Source organism: Alligator sinensis, unplaced genomic scaffold (assembly GCF_000455745.1).
Source record: "Alligator sinensis unplaced genomic scaffold, ASM45574v1 scaffold455_1, whole genome shotgun sequence".
Classification (NCBI taxonomy): domain Eukaryota; kingdom Metazoa; phylum Chordata; order Crocodylia; family Alligatoridae; genus Alligator; species Alligator sinensis.
Genome location: NW_005842142.1, coordinates 301,017 through 324,308, shown reverse-complemented (window position 1 = coordinate 324,308; position 23,292 = coordinate 301,017). Strand labels below are relative to the sequence as shown.

Genomic DNA, 23,292 nt, shown 5'->3' with positions numbered 1-23,292 from the left:
CATATTCCAGATTCTGGTCAACCTTACAGTAAATAAGTTCTTCCTTAAATCCAACCTGAAACCATTCCATATTTCCCTCTACCTCCCCACTTCCCTTAATTACCAATTCTGCAGTCTGCCACTTCTCTCATACTCTACTTTACTGTAACTGAAGTCACCATCTGAATCCCTTGCAAATCCTTACCTAGAACTCATTTCTGACCAGGATGTGGTGGGCATGTTAGAGGAGCCATTGGAAGCTGCTTAGCTGTACTGTGCTGTTCTTTGTTTTGGGAGACGGGTGGTGATGGTACATAAACTATAGTGCTCCAAAATCATGAGTGCTAATTTCCCTTGGCAGTGGCACTGGCCATTTCATCATACTATTGTGCATAGGTGAGTGGTAGGGGGTGAATGTGACCCCCCTGATGGCCGACATTGATGCTGTCAGTAGGGCTGGTGACAGGGTCAGCGGCTTTTGTGGGTGGGGTGCTGTGGGGCCCCCCCCCCCCCCCCGCCCCCAGATTCAAGAGGCACCAGTCACTCATACTATTGTGCACTAGTCCTCTAGATGCCATCCAGTCCCTGTGCCTGAGCAGAGATGCTTTGGGTGCCCTGTACCCATATGGAAAGGGGAGAGGGCATGAGTGTTGCCTCACAATAAGAACAACAATGCACTTTAATGTACCATATGGTCGCTGCTTGCCTGATAGCAGGGGTTGTGTGGGCAGCTCTGCCAATGCTTTCTCCCTTTCCATATAATGCAGGATCAAGCACATACTTTACATTGTTTTTCTTGATTATACACAGCTCTTTAATGTGCACCTGCACATAAGCCTAACCCTACAGCTATGCAAATGTTTAACTCATGATATTTCACATATTTGGATCATATGTTGCTTACACATAAGCTGAATATCCCTGTACCTTAAAGATCTTGTGGGAAAAGGAAAGGATACCTATAAATGATTATTGAAAGTAAAGTAAATTTGTAACATGCTCTGAGCTTGCCACAACATAATATCAATTTCAAAAGGGATGGCCTGATTGATTTCTAGACATGTTTTTAAAAAATGTGGTCATTAAATAAGTCCCTGCAAGTATGTGGAGGATGGATTTTAGATTGTCCATTTTTTCAGACAATTGCTTAAAATATATCTAAGTTTTCTCTCTCTCTAAATCCAGGTATTTATGCCTTTAATTCTTAGACTACAGTTAAAACTAGACAACACCATGACCTAAAGTCAAATAAAATTATCCATGCTACAGTTTGCATTCTGAAATAACTGAAGTCACTTACTTTTATTTAAGGAAATCACCTGTTTGGGTACAGCAGTAAGACAAACATTTGGTTCCACTTCACATAATACAGCTCTTTTCTTTTCCGTCTTGAATCTAAAACCTCAGGCAAGAATACTGCATTTTACATATCCAGCCATCTTGTAAAAGGCTTTGCAACAGTAGAGCAGCTCCTCATCCTGTCTGCTTAAAGCAAGTGTAGGCCATGTGGCATTACCCAATATCTAAGTACTACTGCTTCAGTAGGCTAAAGTACTTTTCCACATGATAAGCCTGCGCTTTCGCCTCCCCTTAGAAGTTAGTCACTAAATAACCTCCTTGGCATCTCACCCAGTTGCAAACTGTGCACAACTATGTGATTCAATCGCTGAACCAATTTTAAAGAGGTACACAAAACGTATAGAAGACACTAATATTAAAGAATGAAGCACTACTAGATCTTGCACAGGGAGACTATTAATAAGAACAACAGGTGATCTCTATTAAAGTAAGCCAAGTTATTTCTAATAAAAACTGAAATGAAATATACTCATTTAACCCAAAAGAGAGTCTTAAATTGCTTGTATTTCAAATGGAAAACTCAAGAAAAATTGATTTGAGCAACTTTAAAGAAGTCCACTCTGCTGTGACATTTACTGGAAGGAAATGCAAGCCTCTCTCCTAAGACACAGCACCTGAGCAGAGCAGAAGGCTGTCTACTAATTAACCAGTCCACTTAGTAGGTTTCCCAAGCTGAACTTTGGGTCCATCATAAATCAATTTCATTGCTATCTCTGCAGAACACTGCACAAGCAATTAAGATCATTTTTTAAAATAGATACAATAAAAAGGCAAATGTCAACTATTCGCATAGAATGATAATAGGGAAACTTCCTTCTCCTTTACCACATCACCCCAAAAAACCCGTTCCCCTGATAATGTAAGAAATACATTAAAAAAATTTAAATGTATTAAAAAAAACATTAAAAAAATACAGTATTTGCCAGATGGGAGAGCCAGAACCTAAACACCACAGGGATATCACACAACATAAGCACTTTGCAGCATTGCAGTTATCTGCTGGGTGTTTGTTTTAAACAAGTACAACCTCTGTTATAGCAGGAACTTGCAAGTCATTTCAGTTAGGGGAAAAGCAAAAACTGTTGTTGATGTGGAGGGAAAGAGTCCCAGCTGTATCAAAACAGGGGAATCTGCTGGGTTAATCTCAACCCTCCCTCTTTCAAAGGAGCCAAAACACAATTAGAGGTGCACAGGCATGGGTTTGGAGCTCAGTGGAGGCATTGCCTGTGGTGGGATCCTTCTGAAGTAAAGATAATATTATGTTGCACAGTGTTTTTCCCAAAACACTTGGTAGAAATTCATTCAGTCTCTCAGCACCTTAGTGAGGGAGATAGTATAGCTCCTGCTTTACAGATGGGTAAAATCAACACAGATGGCAGTTAAGCGATATGACCAAGAGTAGTGGTAGTTATGGGAACAGAAATCTAGGAGTTTCAACTCTCCTTCTCATGCTCTAACCACTAAATAAAATGACCCTTCAACAAACAGATGGGAAAACACTAGTATTAAAGAGCTAGCTTTGGTATGTTGTGACACGCACGACATTTTGCACATTTTTTTTAAAACATCATTGGTCTAGACTAGGAGGTTGCTGTATTTGCTTGTTAAATAAAAACTGTTAAGACATAAGGCCTTTTTCCCCCAGATCAGGAGTTCTCAACCTTTTTTAGACTCAACATATACTTCTGAAAAGGCATCCCTCTGAGAAGTCTAGCTCTTAACTTTCACTTGTTTCTTCACTACAGAATAATAATAGGACAATTTTTCAGTTTCAAAGAACTCAGGATGACTACAACAGACCAGAATGATTTTGACACTATAGATTCCCATTTACAATCTCTGGATTTATTTTGTGAATTTTGTAGGTTGTTTTCACGCTTAAGAGTACTAATATTGTGAGGCACCCCTTAAAGCAGGGGTGGGCAATTATTTGAACTGCAGGGCCACTTAATAAGCCTTGGTGAGATGTTGAGGGCGGCACCCAAGAACTTTCAGAACATTTTAACAAATTATAGATTTAAAAAATCATATAATAATCATATAAATTCTACTATGAAATATTTAATAAAAACCAAACCCAGAACAATGGGCATCTCAATGAGCTGTTATAAGTTGCATTACTAACAGATGGTCTGGTTGGAGCGTGTGCATGTGTGTAGGTGGGTGTGAGTGTCCAGTCTCTGTGTCCTGTGTATGTCTGGCCTGTGCCCTGTATGTGTGTGTCCATCCTGTTTAATCTGCAGGTCTGTCCTGCATCTGTCCCATGTTTTTCCTGTGTGTGTCCTGTATGTGTGTCCCCTGTGTCTGTCCCAGGTTTTGCTTGTGTGTGTGTATCCACTCTGTGTATATATGTCCTGTGTGTCCCTCTGCCCATCCTGTATAATTTCCATGTGTCCATCCTGTGTCCTGTATTTGTCCCATGTTTTTTTCTGTGTGCCTCTGTCTTGTGGGTCATGCATCTGTCCTGTGTGTCCTATATATGTCTGTCCCATGCCCTGTGCATTCTGTGTCCATCTTGTGTGTGTGTGTCTGCCCTGCGTCTTAAGTGTGCACCCACCCTGCGCATCCCCCTGTGCCCTCCCTGCAGCCATGCTCTAAGGCTGCCAATACTGCAACACCAGCAGACAATCAGTGTTCCAGGGGGAACAAAGCTAAACCCAGGGCTGCAACCTCCTGGTGCCAAGCAGCTGGCAACCCATAGCCCACCACATACAGGTGCCCGAGCCCCAGCTGCCACCTCCTCCTACACCCCTGTGTAGCCACAGCCCAGGGAGCAACCTGCCTCAGGCCCAGGGGACATGGTGAGACACAGAGAGACATGGGAGCCATCAATCCCCACTGGCCCGTTTGCTGCTGCTGCTCTCTGGTTCCCTGCTCCTGCCACATGGTGCCCTGGAGAAATTCCTTCACTTTCCCCCCGGGGTTGTCCCCTCTGCAGGGCATTTTGGGACTTTTGAGGGGGTGGGGGCAGGCAGTCTGGCATACTTTCCTTCCCCTCCCAGGCTAGCTCGGCCCACCCCCACCTGACAGCCCCTCTCTGCCTCCCCTGCCTGCAAGTCCCTGGCACAAGGAGAGGGCAGAAGCCTAGCCAGGAGCCTCTAGTTTCTTGTACAGGGGTGGCTGCCTAGCCACTAGAGCTGGAGCTGCCGCTGGAGCTGACACCTATTGCACAGGGGAGGGAGGAGGGCAGAGAGATTCTGGCTTTCATAGGGGCAGCCACAGGCCAAATAAAATCACTTGGTGGGCCAGAAATGGCCCACAGGGTGTATTTTGCCCACCCCTGCTTTGAAGGACCTCATAACACCCCTAGGTGTCATGAGACCTTGGTTGAGAATCATTCCTCTAGACCTAAAGTTAGAAGGTTTCCAAGTGATTGCAATTCTATATATTTAAAAATAATACTTTAATTAAATATTTACACTAAATATAGTAACAGAACATTGTGGAATAGAAAGAATGTTAGATCTAATTATTCTGAGTCTGAATTTAATGTTGCCTCTCAAGCTTGTTGCCTCTCAAGCTACACTATAGGAAGCAAATCATCTTCCACCATTGAGGCATCTGGTTTATATTTAGCAGTTTTAACTAACTAATTAAACACTAACTTTCCATGAAAAGGGATTTGGATACATAAACAAGTTAAAAAGCTGTTCAGATCTGCTGACTAACTAGACTCCAGAAACACCTGAAGTGGTATAAATAGGTATTAGAATAATTAGTTTGTTCTACAGGAGTCTTCTAAACAAGTGCAGAGTACATTTTCCTATTAGCAGTTTTCCTACAGGCTAACAAACCTGCTGTGAAAAATCATATTCTTAATATTATTTGCAGGATATAGGGATATTGTATCTCAGTGTAGTTTGTCTGTAATTTATTACAAACTGATAGGATGAATATTTTCAGTAATTGGCCTCAGGGATGATAAAGTATACCCCAGAATGTCATCCCTACTGAAACTAGTTCCCCATGCAATCTACAATAAGCTTCAATATGTGTGAGGCACAAGAAGATGTTTATTATTTAAGGAATTAATCTTCTTTTAATCTCAAAATATATTGGGGCACAACATTATAAATATTGCATGGCCATATCAATACAAAGACTATAATTCAATCTCAGAGTTCTGATACTGCATACAAAAGTACTCAAGCATCACTTACTGTTTTAATTACTTTATCAGAACCCCTCAAGCCTTGTCTGTCTTGCCATGCATTATCTTGAGCTTAATTAGTTGCTATTACTTGTTTATAATGTACCATATTGAATCAAGTTTTTTATTCAGCTGGACACCCACAGTATAAGCAAAGGACAATCCTGAGAGATTCTAAGCACTAGACCTCATCAGGATCAGAACTGCAAGTCTGGTTTATTTATTGCCGAAAATCTGTATTAATGAAAGCCTGAAGTCTCCACTGAACATTTAACAACACCAGTCACCCTAATTTCCTCTTCAGTGCTAATAACATCGTTAGTATCCTGGACCTTTGCTGTAATTTTCTCGTTTCATTAATTTATCTTTTTTTTGTAGTTGAAAAGCACTGCGGACACATAGGGAAGAAATTGGTATTTATGAAGTCAGACAATATTTAAAAAACCCAAAACACCCTACTCTGATGTATGCCTGCATGTGTGTGAGAGAGGTGGAGTGCCAAGAAGTGACAAGGATGCTCCTACTTGACAATCTGATAATTTTCAAAATTATTACTTTTAATATTATCACGGATGGAAACAGTTAAAAGCCAGCTACTAGTTTCACCGCTGTAAATAACTATTTCCTTGACAAAAAACAGACAAGTTGACTAACATCCTGGACAGTTTTGTTTTTTTTTTTACTAAGGGCTTGATCCTGCTCTCTCTGGACAGCTTGTCCTGCAGTTGCTGGGAGTATTGCTTGACTGCAACAAGCTAGTACACTCCCTCAGAGCCAAAAAGCTAAATCAATTTGTCAGTGTCTGTTTTCATAAATATATATCTGAGGAAAGTATTGATTTTTTACTGTTTTTTCTTTTCTTTTTTTTTGCCAGGGAGAGCCTTATGTGACTCAGCATACTAGCCAGCATGATGTCCACACCTGATCCAAGAAATCAGAAATTACAGATAGCAGAAGATCATTTACATCAGGGGGTCTGTAGCTGAGGGCAGAGTTTCACAAGGACTTCTCACCACAGCGTACAACCTTTCAGGGAGGTTTCGGTTAGATATTAGGAAAAACTCTCTCACTAGGAGGGTGGTAAAGCAGTGGAACAAGTTACCTAGCAAGGTGGTAGAATATCCATTGTTGGAGGTTTTTAAGACCCAGCTAGACAGAGCTTTGGCTGGGATGATCTAGTTGGGGATGGTCCTGCTTTGGAGCAGGGTTTTGGACTAGATGACCTCCTGAGGTCCCTTCCAACCCTAACTTTCTATAATTCTATGCTCCAAAGTACAGGCGAGTGCAACGATGGAAATCTGTCAATAAAAGCTACCTGCTCTCTAGAGTAAGAGGAACGAGAAGTCCCTGTGGGCTATCTTAATCTCAGGTGTCACTTGTTTTTCCAGCAACAGGTTGGAGAGGGAAGCTGAAGGCTTATCTCCAATAACTATCCTTAGCACAAGCAGCTGACAGTCATGAAAAAAAACCCAATAGCCTTTATTATGCTGCTCTGTACTAAGCATCATTTCCCATGATCTGAACAACTAAAATTAGTTTCAAGTTTTCAAATGCAGCCCTCCCATGAACAACCTACAACTGAATCCACTTGCATTGTCTTGTGGTGCATCCAAAAAGACTGAAATTGGATGCATCAGAGTTCTTTCAGGTCAGGTTTCAAGGCCAGGTGGCACTCACAGACTGCCCTCCTAGGGTGCAGGGACTGAACACATTTACTCCAGAGTAAACGTGGAGCAGGCATTTGGTGTAATCCTATACTTACTAAATCACTCCTGTCCAGAGTAAATTTACCTTACAGAAAGTGAGGAGTAACCTTACATTGATTCAAATTACAGGGGTAAGAGTCATGGATCCACTCCTATAGTCAGCTCAGTACAAGCTGGCCCCCTGATATCTCGTGGTCAAGCTCTGTAATAGTACCTAACCTAGTGCAGTTAGGATTTCTTGGGGTGATATCTTTTATTGTAGAGGTGAGTGTAACGGCACAGATAACAGGCCCTGTTACGGTCCAGTGAGCCCCACTGGACCCAGCCATGTGGGGAGACTCACCAAGAGGTGAAGGACTGGCGGCGCAGCAGAGAGAGCCGGCATGCCGACATCTGAGGCAGACATGGCAGCCTTCAGGCCCAATGCACAGGGGAGCCAGGTCATGGGAGTCCAAAGCCGTCTCCTACTAGCCAGGAGGAGCCTGGCTGGAAGATGAGACTGCACAGGCCCCAGAGAGTTTCCTCAAAGAAGGGAACATGAGCAAAGCAGAGCTTGGCAAGCTGTGTGGAGGCCCAGGACTAATGCAAGATGCTGGACTGGTGGGTTGGGATGGAGTTGAAGCTGGGTGTTGAGGGACGGAACTCCTTCATAAGAAAGACAACCAACAGAGCTACGGCAGAAGAGAAGGACTACCTGGGACCAGTAAGACGGGATCATAAAGGGTTCCTTTATGGGGACCCCATACTGGGTTAGGTGCTTGGTTGCCGCCAAACCAAGGCATTTTTCCCCAGTGGACTTAAACAGGAAAGCAGCCCCACTGGACTTAATGTATTCTGGTGTGGGGGGGGTCAAGAAGAGTCAATTAATTGCATAAGAGTATGACTGTTAATTGATCAGCCTATTTAAGAAACTGATTAATTGGACCTAGGTAGACTTGATCTCCGTTCATCAAGAAGGGAATTGATGAACTGAATGAGAGACAAGTTAATTGATTTGATGCAAGTAAGAAATGTATCACAGTGACACCAAGTGCTTATTAGAGATATTACGTATTAGAGATATAACAGAATCATTAAAATTTGATGACATGGTGAAGGACGCCAATCGGAGGCACAAACCAGTGATAAGTTGCAATGTGAATCAAACCAGGTAACCACAGTCAGTCGGTTACCAGGCATTGAAACTTCATCCCTGGGAGGGCAAGACCTGAAGCGGGTCACAAGTCAAAACCTATATTGGTGGGGGAAGGACAGGATGTAGGGGAGGCAAAAAGCCCTGTGAAAGAAGATTACGACTCACCCTACTCACTAGCAGCAACAACCATCTCTCCTCTCCTTATTCTCCTTCAGTTTAACTACAAGGTGTGGCAAGTGAGCATTAAGGGAGGTGACCAAGAGTGAAAGAGAGTGGCGATGGATGGATCTGTTATCATCATCGAGTATGAATCTCCCACAGTGACATAGAGTTAGACCAGCTTTTGAATGCAAGACATTCTTAATAATCTCTGAGCAGTTAGCTAGCTCAGGAAAACTGGTCATGAGCCTGGCTCTTGACCACGGAGTAAATGTACTATGGAGCAAAATCCAGTAGAATGCCTGATCTTGGGGTAAGGGGAGAAGGAGCAAAATCCAGGGTAAGATACTCTGTAGTAATTGTGTTATGTATCCATAGCTGTGGTATACCTTTGGATTTGTCTTACTTCTATACCTGGTCTTCATTAATAACCAGGGCAGTTGCTAAAATAGAGCAATTATTACAACTTATTCACCCCAACCTTTCTATTTCTTTTATGAAATCTATGAAATATAAGATAGGGAAAACCACTGTTAAAGGACAAGTAGCACTTGTGCTTCAGTGCTGGCAGAAGAAGGCTTCTTATAGAACAGATGGCTCATATAATGCTCAGCAGGCTGTGTCTGACCTGAACACCTGAGCCTCAAGAGAACAACATTTCACTGAAGAATTTTTTTAATGTTTTGGCACTACTACAGCTGAATGTGTGGCTAGGTCATTGGGTAGTGTGACCAGGAATTTCAGATTATGAGGCATTTTGCAGAAAATAAAAGACAGGCAAGTAAGAGTGGACATTTCTTTTCCAGCTGCAAACCTCCCGGACTAAGCTTCTATGTGGGCCGGGAGCGACCCGAGCCCTTTTCCGTGCTGCACGCGGGCTGTGGCCAGCAGCCCGGGCACGCCGGGTCGGAGAGGGAAGGCCGTCGAGCTGGAATTAGGCACAAACGCATATCGGTAGTTTAAAAGATTGTTTACTTACACCGAGATGGCAGTGGTGCAGGCTGAAAACTTGCTTAAGTTGCGGTTACAGACAGGAAAGAAAACAAAACTCGAACCTGCAGGGCACGAGGGTACGTCGCATAGGGTTCCGGCGATGGGAAAAATAAACCTGCAGGACTCGAACCTGGGTAGAAGAGCTCTGAGGCCGGTCGTAAGGGCTCACACGAAGTTTGCTAGGCTCCGTGGGTTCTCCTGTTCACTCATCCACACGAAGTTTGCTAGGCTCCGTGGGTCCGGTTCTCTTGCGCGTGGGAAGGGATACGTCGGGAATCTATCGGCGACGGGGAGAGGCTAGAGGCTGATCAGACCTCTGTTGCCTGCTTGAAATGCATTGGGTCCGTAAGGATCCGCAGCGCTTAGAGATCTTCACACAGCGTGAAGTCTCCTCCTTCGTGGAGTCCTCCAACTTGGGCGGAACCACTCAAGCCTTTTATATGGCTAGCAAGCCAATCACTAGCCGCCACGTGTGAATAATTTAGAACTGGCCAATAATGGGGCTCAAATTAGCATACAAATGGCGGGAACTCTTTGCAACGAGCATTTCTGTGCTGCAACAAAGAAATGCACCCTGCAAAGAAAGCTTCAAATTGGCGGGAAATTCGTCCCTTGCACCGGGGTTCTCTTTTGCAGCAGAAAACTCCACCGTGCAAGGAAGCTGCAATTTAGTGGGAACAGTTTAGCAGTGCCAAAGCACACAAAACAAAAATCACACCCTTTGGGTTGTGACAGCTTCAAGTTCACAGGATCAGAGCCAATGTAACAAACTCTTGCTGAAGTTCCATGACCAAGGAACTGTAGGACTAGGCTTCTATATCATGCATGAATTCCCTCCCCCTACCCTGCAATTTAAACCTCGTTTCCCCGGCCCAAAAATGTCAATTCAATAAAAACTAGTAAGCATGTTTTTTCAGCTAAATGAAAATTTGTGTTATATACACATATGTATATGGAGGGTTATGTACAGGGAGTCCCCAAAAGCTAGGCTAGTACCAGTAGATGCTCTGCTCTATAGTATAGTGCTGATATTTTATTAGAACTGTTTTTGCCTTCCCACCCTCTGTCTCCTCTCTCTAGATGGCTTTCACTCAGCCTGTTATCTATGCTAGTTTTTACCTATTTTCCATTAGCTTTTGTTTGTTTTATGATTCAAAATGTGATAATATAGCCAGATCTAAACTTCCTTCCTTTATTGGTAATCCCAGCTCTTTTGTCAAATAGGGCACTTCCTCTCCCTTTCTCTTTCCTTTAGCCAGCTTGGGGAACAGAAGACTGGACCTGAAGAGGAAAACAAGTTCAGCAGCAGAAGGAGGGGAGGGTAAAATCATTTAGCCACAGCTCCAGTGAGGACACAATACATGCTGGAACCTTGCTGAACGCTCTTGGAGAACTGCCCTTTTGCTGACATCACCTAGGACTGCTAAAAAGGCATGTTTTGAAACTGCTCAGTATTTTCTTGTTTTGCACAGCATTTGTTTGGGTCAGGAGAGCTACCAGACTCTCAGCTGTAAAGGGGCTTGTAGCTTTCCATGAGCAGAGATGGATAAAACTAGGGAGAAGTCACAGAATCACAGATAGGAAGCACTGGAAGGGACCTCAATGGTTCAGGTAGTCTGGCTCCTGCCCTGAGAAACTCCCAGCAGCTGGGCTGTATTTTTCCTCCCTGACCAATTCCTATTTTTCTTTGTTCCTTAAAATCATGGGGCACGATGGGTACCTGGGCATCCTGAACCAACCTCAGCCTATATTATTTCTTGGCTTTCCATAACATGTCAGAAGAGATACTGGATTTGGCTGTAACCTGTTCATTTGCCAGCATCTCTGAGATTCTTGTCAGCGACAGGGAGAACAACTGTCCTTCAGCTGGCCTTTACCTAGATCCCCCGCTCAGCCTGGCACAGTCTTTGTATTCATATAAAGCAGCAGGACCTTTCACCTGAGGCAATAACCCATCCTTCATTTATCAGCAGAGCAGAAAAGGAGCTCCTGTACTTTTGCTTTTCTCCTCTACTGCCTTCCCTTTTGCTCAGCTTTGTCTGTCTACAATTGACTTGCTGAAATTCTCAGCTTTGTAAGTAAGATGACAAAGTTTTGATTGTAATCCAAGTTTCATTTCCACCATTATACAACAAACTTTTTTGTAACATGCAGTTTTTCCTGCATAGTTAGTAAATAAAGTAGGAAGGTTAATGTCATATGTGGTTACTAGATAATTAACAAAATCTGAACTGTAGCACCACTAAAAGGATGCAAAGTAACGGAGAAACAAAAGTGGGACAAGACATGAGAACGAGAGACTGTTAGCAGGTGGAAACTAAGAAAGTCAGGGTGGGAGCCTGTGGGGAAAAAAAAAAGAAAAAAACAGGTGAATACCATTGGGACTCTATAGGAGAGAGAGAATGTGGGGTGAGGAGAGCTTACTGGAGGATTCACGAAAGGGTTAACACATTGCATGGACAGGGATCCAAAAATCTGAGCACAAGGCCAGAGATAATGAAATTCATGAGAGACAAAAAGAAGAGAAAATACTGATAAGAGAAACGCTGGGGGAAAAAAGTAAGAAGGTAACAATAAAAAATGAAAGAAGTTTATGAAGAAATGGAAGGAAATGGGATAACAAGAATGAATACAAATGTTCTTTAGAGCCAGGAGAGTTTCTTTTTACTTTTTCACTTTGTACTGTATCTACGCAGAAGAAAATAATGAGGAGAAAGAAGAGGAAGAGAGACTGTGTCCAATGTAAGTTCCCATGGTTAAGGAGGGTACTGGGCAGGGAAGGGAGATCGAATGTAGGGGAAGAGGACAGCAAAGCATTTCAGAAAAACTACAGCCAGGAACGGCACAGGTGGTGAATGCTTCAGGATGTTCCTGACCCAAGAAAAGGCGGTTGTGTGGAATAGGGGGGCTCACCAGGACTTGTCCCTGCACAGCCTTTCTGTTTCCATATTCACAGGCCCCCATACATCTAAACAACCATATTTTGCGTTGCACCTTCAATACTACAAATGGCTTTGAAAAAATCAAGCATAATTCATGTGCCTATCCCACATGGTTTCAGGGACAAAACATCATGCTCCCCTCTAGATGCCATGTAGAACAACGCCATTCTAACAAGTGCAATAGCTCAGGCACTCCATACACATATTTCACAGGAACGGTTCCCAACAGGAAATGTCGAAACAAATGTTCCCACATGTGTATGGGCACTTATGGTTTTAGGGACTGTGTGGCTGTTAATGCAACTCTAGTTATTAATGGATCCAAGGTGATAAAATGGTCAATAAGGTCTAGCAAGAAGGGCTCCTTGTGTGTCTCTGGAGAGTGGGGGGAAGGGAATAGTAAGGTCCTACCTTTCACATATCTTTCGTGTGATCGCATCCTATACCACTTCCAAACTACAATCCAACGCCTGCTCATCCATACACACAATTGCTTTCCTAAGAGCCTCTATTCTCCAAGTTGTTGCTATCTGTCACCCCACATAATTGTCCTTCCCATTCCTTTGGACCAGGCTACAATAATCTCTTCAGGATAAAACAGGAATCTGGGATCCAGGCCACAGAAAAGATAGCAACAGCAACAATAATGCATTTTATTTTTCATCTAATCTGATTTCATTTTACAAGGCAAATCAGCTTAGATCCAAATAGAAGGATCATAAATTTGTCCTTGGCCCATTACATTCCCTAAATCTGTTTGCAGTTACTGCAGGTCAACTGTCAATAATAACACCCTTCAGGAAGAGAAAGAAATGAGGGCAAATTCTCCAGCTACTTTTACCATCACTATAAGATGTACCTAGATGAGGGTCTCATTCAGCTATGTTTTAGGTCATTGGAATACCTCTTCTTAAGACATGGACCCATGGATAAAGTGACAAACTTTTTGTCTGTCCCATCCACAGCATGATTAACTAGAAATGAGCATGACTGGTACATAAGCTATGTCTAGATATTCCCCACCACCACCCAAATGCCTTCATTCCATTGCAGAAGCTATCTCCCTGATACCAGACTGCATAATTCCACCCATGGTTGCCAAGGCAAAGATCCAGATCAGGCAACCTAATATATATTCATATTAGAGCGTTTATAAGAATATTTTCTAGAAGCGTTTTTATTTTCCAAAAAATGGAAAATGTGAAAGATTAAAAAAAAAATCTAATTTTTAAACTACATATTTAAGCAGAGAAGTTAATAAGTATCATATACTTTAGCTTTCTTCCTTACCGAACTTTCCAGACAGTGTAGTTTGGTGGATGGCAAAAATACTAAAAATCTTAAAATTTCAGCCAGAAATGTTAAGGGTGTTATTGTGAATGACAAAAATACAAACACACTGAAACATAACAGATTCAATCCTAAAAAGGTTGTATTTATATAATTATATCATTGTTTTGCCAATATCCACATTTATCTCATCAACATACTGTAGTTCACCCAGCCTATAAGCTATTATTTTCTTTATGCTGAACATATAAACTGTCACTGATTTTTATAAAATGAAGGTGGGAGCCCTTGAGATAGCTGGCAATTAGTACTGCACTCAAACAGCATTTCTGTTTGTTTGTTTTGCTTTTGCACCGCTGTTTTTAGATAGGATTTTAGGAACATAAACAAAAGTTGTCTGCTTTCTACAGATGGAACAGGCATTTCCTTCACTTCCCCTTCTCTTTAACAGATCAAACACATCATCTACATAATGCATGCGGTCATCACCAGCCTCAAAAGCCAAACCCTTAAGACCATTTTCAATTCCAGTGCTTCCTTGGAGCACCACTAAACTGATAAATTTATTCTTTTTTTCGGGAAAACAAAATGGATAGTATCAAACATACATAGTTCTGGTGCAGATCAGCATATTTATTTGGTTTAAACATACTGTATATGAGATTTCTTCTCTTTAAAATTAGAAATACTGTTAGTAACTGATCTCACAAATCAAAATAAATGCATGGAGAATTTCTGATTCTCTGATACAACTGTTCAGCTTTTATTTTTGTTCTATATTTGCAGCTCCTCTCACTGTGCCAAAGACAAATAACATTAGAACAACTTCATACGATTAAACAAGAATAAAGAAAAACATAACCTTTAGTCTCATCTGGAATTATCAAGTGACTTGAGTCAAAACATGTTTTCTATTATAAGAATATGGAATAGGTTAAGATATAAATAGTATGAAGTTTTATTAACCACAGTTTGCAGTTTAAATCCTAAGCCATATGTTTGCACCTGTAACAAGTTTTTACTACAAAATAAGAACAAAGAACATCAGACAAACAAGAATGATGCCCCAAATTTTGCACCCAGCACTACTCCCATGGCCTACCTATAGGAAGAATGATTGATGGAACAATAAAATAGTGGATCTGCCAGTCCGCCTCCTCATCCCCCTGTGAAAGGGAATCTCTCCAAATTGCACAAATGGGTTTCTGGCATGTGCCTATGTACATGATACACAACTGGTCTGGTTCTATGATGGGTTGAACTTTCTACTCCAAAAAAGGCAGGGTTATAAGTATATGCGGTAACGGACACCTCAAGATATTAGTCATATCCTAAAGTATCCATATCTTAACGTATATTTTTCCTATTATGTGAATATTTTCTCCTTCAAGGGTATCTTTATACAGAATTATAAATAAATTCAGAGATAGTCTAGTAACCAAACTGTCACAATAGGCAGGTAATATAGTTACATGGTCTAAGCACCCTGTTTAATTTTCCCATAAATACAGGGGAAAATGAATCAATAGCTGCCTACAATTCACAATTGCTTTAAACTATCCATCATTTTACTAAATTTGTGCTCAGCCTTCTGTTCAAGACTCTCTCTGCTTGCCCACACAGTTATGATGATCTCTTGAGTGTCAATTAAGACAGGTTTCACTGTATACATAGTGAACTATGGTTGTAGATCCAAGAAGAAAGGTATTTTTAAGAAATAGTGTACTTTAAAACCCTGAATCCCTTGAATCCTTCCTGAAAGAAGTTTAGGGAGGTGATGATACAACCAAAAAAAATCCATCAACAGATAGACTGCAGTTTATGTGGCTGGGCATAAAATTGCTCACATAGCTGAAATAAATCAAAGATCTCGATAGCAATTAGGTACAGAGTGAAGGAGAAAACCATTCACCTAACATACCCTCTTGGTCAGTTCAGTCATTTAAACTGGATGTTAAGCTTCACTCATACTTGAATTGCTCCGAGGCTTAAAGTTTCAATTCTGAATATGAAAAAAACACTTAGATTCCAGTATCATGAAGTATCTTATAATGCCTTGTTGCCTTCTGATTCTTGCAAACATCTTGTTTATGCCAAGTCAGGTTATTTTTACCCCAGATCTAATGCACATCCAAGAAAAGATATATTTAATGCTCTTATTTTCAGGAGTCTGATTGCTGTTCTTTGACTCCAGATTAGAACACCATCTAACGTGGTGAGATCAGGTCCTCGAATGTCTGTGGTAGGCTCCTGTAAAGCTCAAGAGTTGGATCAGTTTTCTTCTTCCACAAAAAGAGGATGATGAAAATTCTCTTCAAGCCTCATATGCCTTATGAAATCTGGCCCTCCAGCTCCTGTATCATCCTGGAGGAAAGTATTATATAGAAAATAGAAGTGAAGACAGCTGAGAGCAAGGAATTCAGGTCCTGTTCAAAGTGAAGAGAGCAATAGGGAAGGCTGCTAAGGAAAGCTAAAGCAAAATTCTGATCAATTAAAGCAATGTCCAGATTAAAGACAGTTTTTCTTTACAACCTAACTAGTGTTATAAAGAACTTGATACACACTAGATCCACCTCAACAAGGTGGTTTATAATTTTTTTTGAAGAGGTGGCTGGAAGTCATTAAACTTATTTTGCCTCCAATGCTATCCCAAAGATTAAGGGAATTTATGAATTCACATAAACTTCCATGTTTACAAGGGAAGGCAGATTTATGACCATGGAGGACACAGCCATGAGTATTTTTTCATCTGTCATTGCATTAAGGAACTCCATCTATGCCTGATGCTAGCAAAGACTTAGGAAATGGAGGTAAATAGCCAAACTACTGCAGATTAACTGACTAAAAGCAAGGCCAATGAAAAAAAAAAGAGCAAAACTATTGAGGAATTGGAACCAGGAAACATTCTGTAAAAGGTGGAACAAGAATAAAAGTAGGAATTAGGAGACAAAAAAAATGGACCTAAGCCCCATCCTTATGTCAGCATTTAGCGGAAACTCAATGAAGCCAACGGGAGTTTTCAGATTTGGACTATTTAAGACTTGTGACTTCCAAACTCAGTCCCAGGCCAGCAGAGACCATGTGTTGCTGTTAACTAACTCCATCTGGTTGACTGAGGAGCTGCACTGACATGCTCTGGGGCAAGCTGTTGGCAGTTCACAACAAGAAAGACAGGCCAGACTAAAGAGAGGCCTTGTAAGAGGAAATAAAGAATTTGTCTTTCTCTGAACAATACTGTTAAAGCCAGTGTTTCATAGCAGGAGGGTGGATCTACTTTTGTACAGAAAATGTTTCTGAGAAATTCCAAATGACAGGCTTCATATTTCTTAGTCTAGAAAACAGGAGTTGGTGAATTTCAGAGTGGGTGGAGCATACTCATGTTCCTAGACTACTTGGATATTTAGGCTAAAATATTTTCTTTCAGAGGAAATTTGATATAAAGTTAAAATGTGATTAGAGTAATTAAAAAAAAATGTTGCTTTTAACAGTAGACGGATCTGAATTCTTTGAAAGCTCTTAAAAATTATACCATTTAGTGTGCTGGTACAGTAACAAGAGCTATACGATTACAAAGAACAGCAATTATATTTGTCCAAAATATAGATATAATTCAATAGAAACACAAAAGCACTCTATTAAAATAACTTTAATGAGATCTCTATCCAAATATACTTTGAAACCCACATCTTTAACAAGTTGTTTTTTGTCAGGTGATTTATTCAAGATTTATATATTCTTTTATGTAGAGCTAAAATCAAGGATGATTTTTCCCCTTAAACTTCTAGCCACCTTCTGAACAGTGCGAGTTTTATGGGATAAATGGTATAGTATATCAAGAGAGACATGGATGAAAGAGCACAGGTACATTTACTATCTTTCATCACAGTTTGATTAAATGCAGCTACTCCTCAAGGTCTGCTTCTCTACAATTGCATAAATAATTGGCATCTTATAGACAGCTCATTCATAAAAAATAGTAGAGTTCATGTAATTGAAAACAAACCCAGAATATTAAAGGTTTCCTTTATATACTTTGCTGAAATCTCAATCAAATTTCAAATGACAAGCTAGAAAATAACTGGATTATTACATTTTTGTGCAGATTTCAAAGTAGATATAGAATCTGAATGTACACTTTGTTTTCTAAAAGACAAAACAATAAAACATCTTTTCCAGGAGAAATAAGGGTGGGGGGACATCTAACTATGAATTCTGGCTTAAAGCCCCAGTTAATTCAAAACTCTTAGCCAAAAAAACCAAAAAACAAACAAAAAACAAAACAAAAAAAAAAAGAGGAGAAATATCACTATGAAGAGGCATCTTACCTTACATGTTTTGGTGAACTCCTTTTCTAGATGAGTCTGGCAGGTATTTTAACACAAAATTATGTTTAGCTATGCTTATCTTTACATTTTCTTAAACCTAAATTACTTTTGCTTTCCTTAAGAAGCTCTTAGACAAAATATGTGGGCTAAAAAAGCAGCAGCTTTCCTGGACAAGTGATTTCATGAATACTCAGCAGCTTTGCTTTCACTGTATGAAAGTTAAAACTGAGTAAGGAAGGCATTTTTCCTGTCCCGGAAATCAGTATAACCAAAATCAATGCTGAGCTAATGAGAAATGCTTCTTCCATGTGTTCAGTTTGGCAAGCACTGCAAGTCATATCAAGGAAACACGTGATGTTTATAAATACAATATGGCTCATGTTGTCATAACCTCTCAATGACAAAAAGAGCATTAGAAAAAGCAGACAGCAAAACGGCAGAAAAGATGAGATTTGTATTGTTTAGAAGTTCTTTATCAGATAGACACGCATAGGCTTTTTTCCTAAGGAAAATAAAGTTTTATAGTAGTGGGATCAGGCTTAGCTGCAGGCTTAGCATTTACATTCATTTACACAATTCATCATTCAAATATTTATTTCTCAGTTTTAGGAATTACATTCTAAGACTAAAAAAAATTACAAATGATAGATAATGTTGGCAGCATTTTCAGTTTACCATCCCTGCTTAATAACTTGAATATTCTTCTCTTAAAACACAATCCAGTGAAACACAGCTAAGAATCTAAAAGCCTGAATGCATTTTTACTGGTATACGAGAAACTCAAAAATATCTTGCATTTATTATCTCTGTACCGCAGACTAGCACTGAATTTCAAAGTTGTCTTTGCCATAGGGTGTTTGTTTGTTTATTTTAAGAAGCATCACGTGTCTCACCAATGACATGACTGCATTGCTTGCTGTTGTGGAGAATATGGGAACACTGAGAAGCACTCCCTGCCCATTTGGGCTTAAGAGTGCATGCCAAAACCCAGAAATTAGACAGCATCATCAATTTAGTATGGTCCAGAGTGCACACCAAACAGCATGTGCAAATCAACAGCTCTGGGTACAGGGAACATACACTGCTTAATATACAGGTGAAGGGTAAGCAAGCAAGATGGGACTGCATCTTGTTACTGCTCTCAGGCTCACTACAGAGACAATAAAGACAAGTTTTAAGTAAAAAAACAGAGCACTAAAGTGCTAGCGACTCAAAGTATTTACTAGCAGGATACTTCTGGGAGGGTGGAAAGTCACAACTATGTATTTCAGTATACAAAGACTCCATACAATTATTTGCTACAACAGTTTACCAGATTTACCAAACTGACCAAGTACCTGTATCGTGTCACTGAACTAGTTTATTTTAACTAAAATAATTTCCTCTTTTCTTGCCCAGACTTCCAATATAGCCTGTTATCCTAACTCTCTGGACATAGCCCCTGCATAAGTGAAGACTTTAACTCTTAACCCGTGTGATTCATTAATGACTGAGCTTTCCCTATTATTCTTTTCTCACTCAGAGAAATAGGTTCTGAAAAGGGGTACTTCAGTGTGTATACAACAGAAAAACCAGTCCCTCCCACACCCAGCTTTCCTCAGCAGAACAGTGGTTTGGTGAGATTTGTTATAAACTATAATCTTTATAATGCTCACACAAGTTACAGGTCATATAATTTTCATACACGTTAAAGAGCTAAGCAACAACACAGTGCAGCTGCACCACTATGAAAATATGAAGTCACTTAAACTGTGGGTTAGATCTCTTTCACGTACTAGACGTGGAAATAGATTTAGGTGCCCAAGTGTCATTCTATTCCACTCTCCTCCAGTCTCTGAAAAGCCATGAATACATCTACTTTTGTAACAACCTTACCCAGAGGCATAGCAAGCTCCTTCAGCAACCCAGGTGGGGCAGGGAGGTACCACTGGAGAGTGGTAGCAGAAGGGGAGAGAAGGGGAGTGACATCTTATCTGCCTTGGCTCTCTCCACCTGGATGGCAGCTGCTACCACTACAGATGTTGCTGTGGCAGTACGGATTCAGGCTGCTGTAGCTGAAGACCAGGCTTGCAGCACTCCCACAGCACTGGCTCTCAGGACGCCTCCCCTGGTGCCCCATTCACTCCCCTCCACCCCGAGATACACTGCTGGGTGCAGGGATGCGCTTGCTGTAGCAGATTCTCGGGAGGGGTGGAGGGGGAGCTTGCCATTGCACTTGCCTCTCCCAGCCCTCCCCCTCAGATACACTGCTGGGTGTAGGGTTGTTCCTACCTGGCTACTATGGCTGGACAGAGGATGGCTGCATCTGCTGTGGCAAACACTTTGGAGAGCGTGGGGGGCAGGATGTCATTTTGGTAGCCCTCTAAGTTGTTGCATAAGGCTCATGTCCTACTCACTCCCACTAGTTTTACTATTGATCTTACCCATCAGATGAAGCTACAACAAAGCAGCAAGGAGGAGGATCACACATGTGCCTTTTGTATGAACAGTTTTTCAGGGACTCAAGCAAGATAGAACAGAATCACACTTAGGCACCCAAGTCCGCTTTTGTGCCTACAGGCAGAACAGAATCTGGCCCCATATGTCCGCAGGCCAGCCGTCATGTTGCTAGTACAGGCATCATAGTCAAAGAAAGGATTCCAACCACAACGTCTGCCAGTATTCCCGAAACAAACTATTATGAGAACCCCTTACCAGTACTACACGTGCATTAATGCGCCTTTTCTAACGCACATTAAATTTAGTACCTGCAATGTCAGGTACTAAATTAATGCTTATTAGGCTGTACTAATGTGCAGTAGTGCATCTGCAAGCTTTTTTAGTGATGCTTAATGTACAGTAGATATTACTGCACATTAGCGTAATGTCATGCTTTTTTATGTGATGCTTTAATGTGCAATAAAATAGTCTACTGCACATTAAAGCACATATGTAGATGCGCCCACTGTGTACTGAGGTCTTTTATTCCACTCCACTACACACACACATAAAACAGGGAAAGGAGAGTGATCAGTGGTAGGTTTGAAGGCACCATGTACCATGAGCAGAAGAAAATAATAACAAATCTACTTCCTAACACCCACACAAGGTGCAGACACCCAACACACAAATGTCAGCATAACTTACCATTATGTCCAGAGCAGATGATCAGATTTCTAGAGGTAGCCGCATGCAGTGGGGGCTATTACAGGGCTTCACACCCTAGTATCAGGGAACTAGTTACTGTCTGTTTGCGCTGAGCAAACAGCCACCCAGGGCTGCAAATCACCAGAATGGATGAAAAGATCCATATAAACAGCTCAACATAGGAACCAACTGCAGTGCACAGCAGCAAATGCTTCACTGGTTCTAGAAAACCCAGGAATTAAATTACATGCTCTTTGGCACCATCTACAGGCAACACATCATTTACATATATACAAACAGGGTACACCTGTAGCAGAGTTAGGATGGGATAGGAGAAAAAAGCCAAGCCTTCCTCTGGTAAACCTGACAACAATTTTTCCTATATTGGAGCTGCCGTAGGTATTAAATACACAAAACCCTAATTCTATGGCAGAATGGCTAACAAAACCAGTGTGCTTTAATCATCACAATAACATAAGTCATACTGAAACCTAAAATAATGGTGTGAAAAAAAAATCCATGTTATTTGCATTTCAGTTCTCAGACTAAAAAGTACCTTGGAGCAAGAAAAAGTATTTTAGAACAGAGAATTAAAAAATATTACTGAGAAATGTCACAGACTTGGGCAAAATAGAAAAAGGTAAGTCAATGTGCATATTGCAGGGAGTACATATTTCCGCCCCCTATGAAAAATCAACCACAAGTTGGGAAAATAACCAAAAAGGAGAGAAAAGGAGAAAAGTAAAGCTTTGGTGTGAGACACTCCCACAGGCTGTATTTGTTCACAACATGCAGAAATATCAGGCAGATATCAAACGCCTAGTAATTAAATAGACAGTACACAATATCAGTAACCCTCCCTTGCAGAAATCTTAAGCTTTCAATTGAGAGGTGTCCTTCAATTATTCCTACAGCTGGAGACAAAGCAAGAGAAACCACAACCTTATAAGGCCTATCTTGTATAGACAGAAAACATTATATGACACATTTAAAAGGAAAAATTTCCTTTAAAATTCCAGGTGAGCTATATTATTCTACCTGCAACCCATTCAGGAAATATAGGTAGTAGAAAACAAATGAAAATAGTAAGTGAAGATGTTGAAGCTGAGTCATTAGACAGAAAGACTAAAACATAGAGAGAGACCCTGTATTTCTCTTTGGCAGACAAGGTTCTTTGGGTAAATGTGGTATCTTTTATTAGACCAACTGAATAGTTGGAAAATATGGTCTTGGCAAGCTTTCGGGCATACAAAAATTTGGGTGTTTGTGTCCAAAAGTTTGCAAAGAACAATTTTTTTCAAACTATTTAGCTGGTCTAATAAAAGACATCACATTTACCCAAAGAACCTTGTCTGTCTATGTCCTTAGACCAACATGGCTACAACCAACAACACTATACTTTTCTTGCACATTCAGATGGTTTTTGTCCATATGGATAATACTTCAAGCATTACTGCCAGTCTTTATGTAGGCTTCACATCCATCTAGTAGTTAAAACAGGTGCTAGAAGGGACAGTTAGCATTCTTTTTTAGATTATTTTATGCTATGTGGCAATTATTATAAATCACACAAACAGAAGCCTGAACACATCAAACCCAAGTTCCAAAAGGGCAGGGAAGCCAAACAGCAGAAATATATATAGAGGCACCAAACCTTCCCAAACCTGAGTGAAAACAATTCCAATTCCAGTAACCTCATAAACATGGACACAAACTATATTTACATTATATTACAGCATAAACAGGACAAGATCTGCCTGCACCTGGTGTTGATTTATATTTTTAAAGTCATCTTTTAAAAATGGAAAATTAAGATGTACTGAAACAAGATACCCCTAACACTTCTCACTATGGGTACAGCAGTATTTGCTCCTGACTAACTCTAGCACTATTACATATTAGGCTGAGTGCATAACTTTATCTAAGCCTAAATTTAACCATTAAAAGGGATTGGAGGGATTGCAATTATGTTCTCCCCTGCCAGAGAGGACAGCTCATGAAACAATAGATTTAAACTGCAGGAAAAGGGATTTAAATCTCAGAAAAAAACCTTCCTAACTCTAAAAACAGCTGGACATAGGAACAAGCTGTCCACAAAAGTTGTGAAGCCTTGTTCAATGGAGGGTTT

At 40.7% G+C, this 23,292-nt stretch overlaps 1 protein-coding gene across 24 annotated transcripts in view; it reads right to left on the bottom strand.

Moving 5' to 3' along the window:
• The window catches only part of KIAA1217 (KIAA1217 ortholog), a 403,141-nt gene that overhangs the window by 107,047 nt on the left and 272,802 nt on the right, over nt 1-23,292 (bottom strand). Inside the window, exon 1 of one of the 24 annotated variants that reach the window (XM_006025352.3) lies at nt 18,039-18,351. The exons of 21 other annotated variants lie outside the window; for them this stretch is intronic. The gene's annotated coding sequence lies outside the window, so the exon portion shown is untranslated. Of the gene's footprint in view, nt 1-1,279; nt 1,495-18,038; nt 18,352-23,292 lie in introns of those variants that run through there. 2 more of the 24 variants (XM_025206138.1, XM_025206137.1) reach the window with 2 other exon arrangements.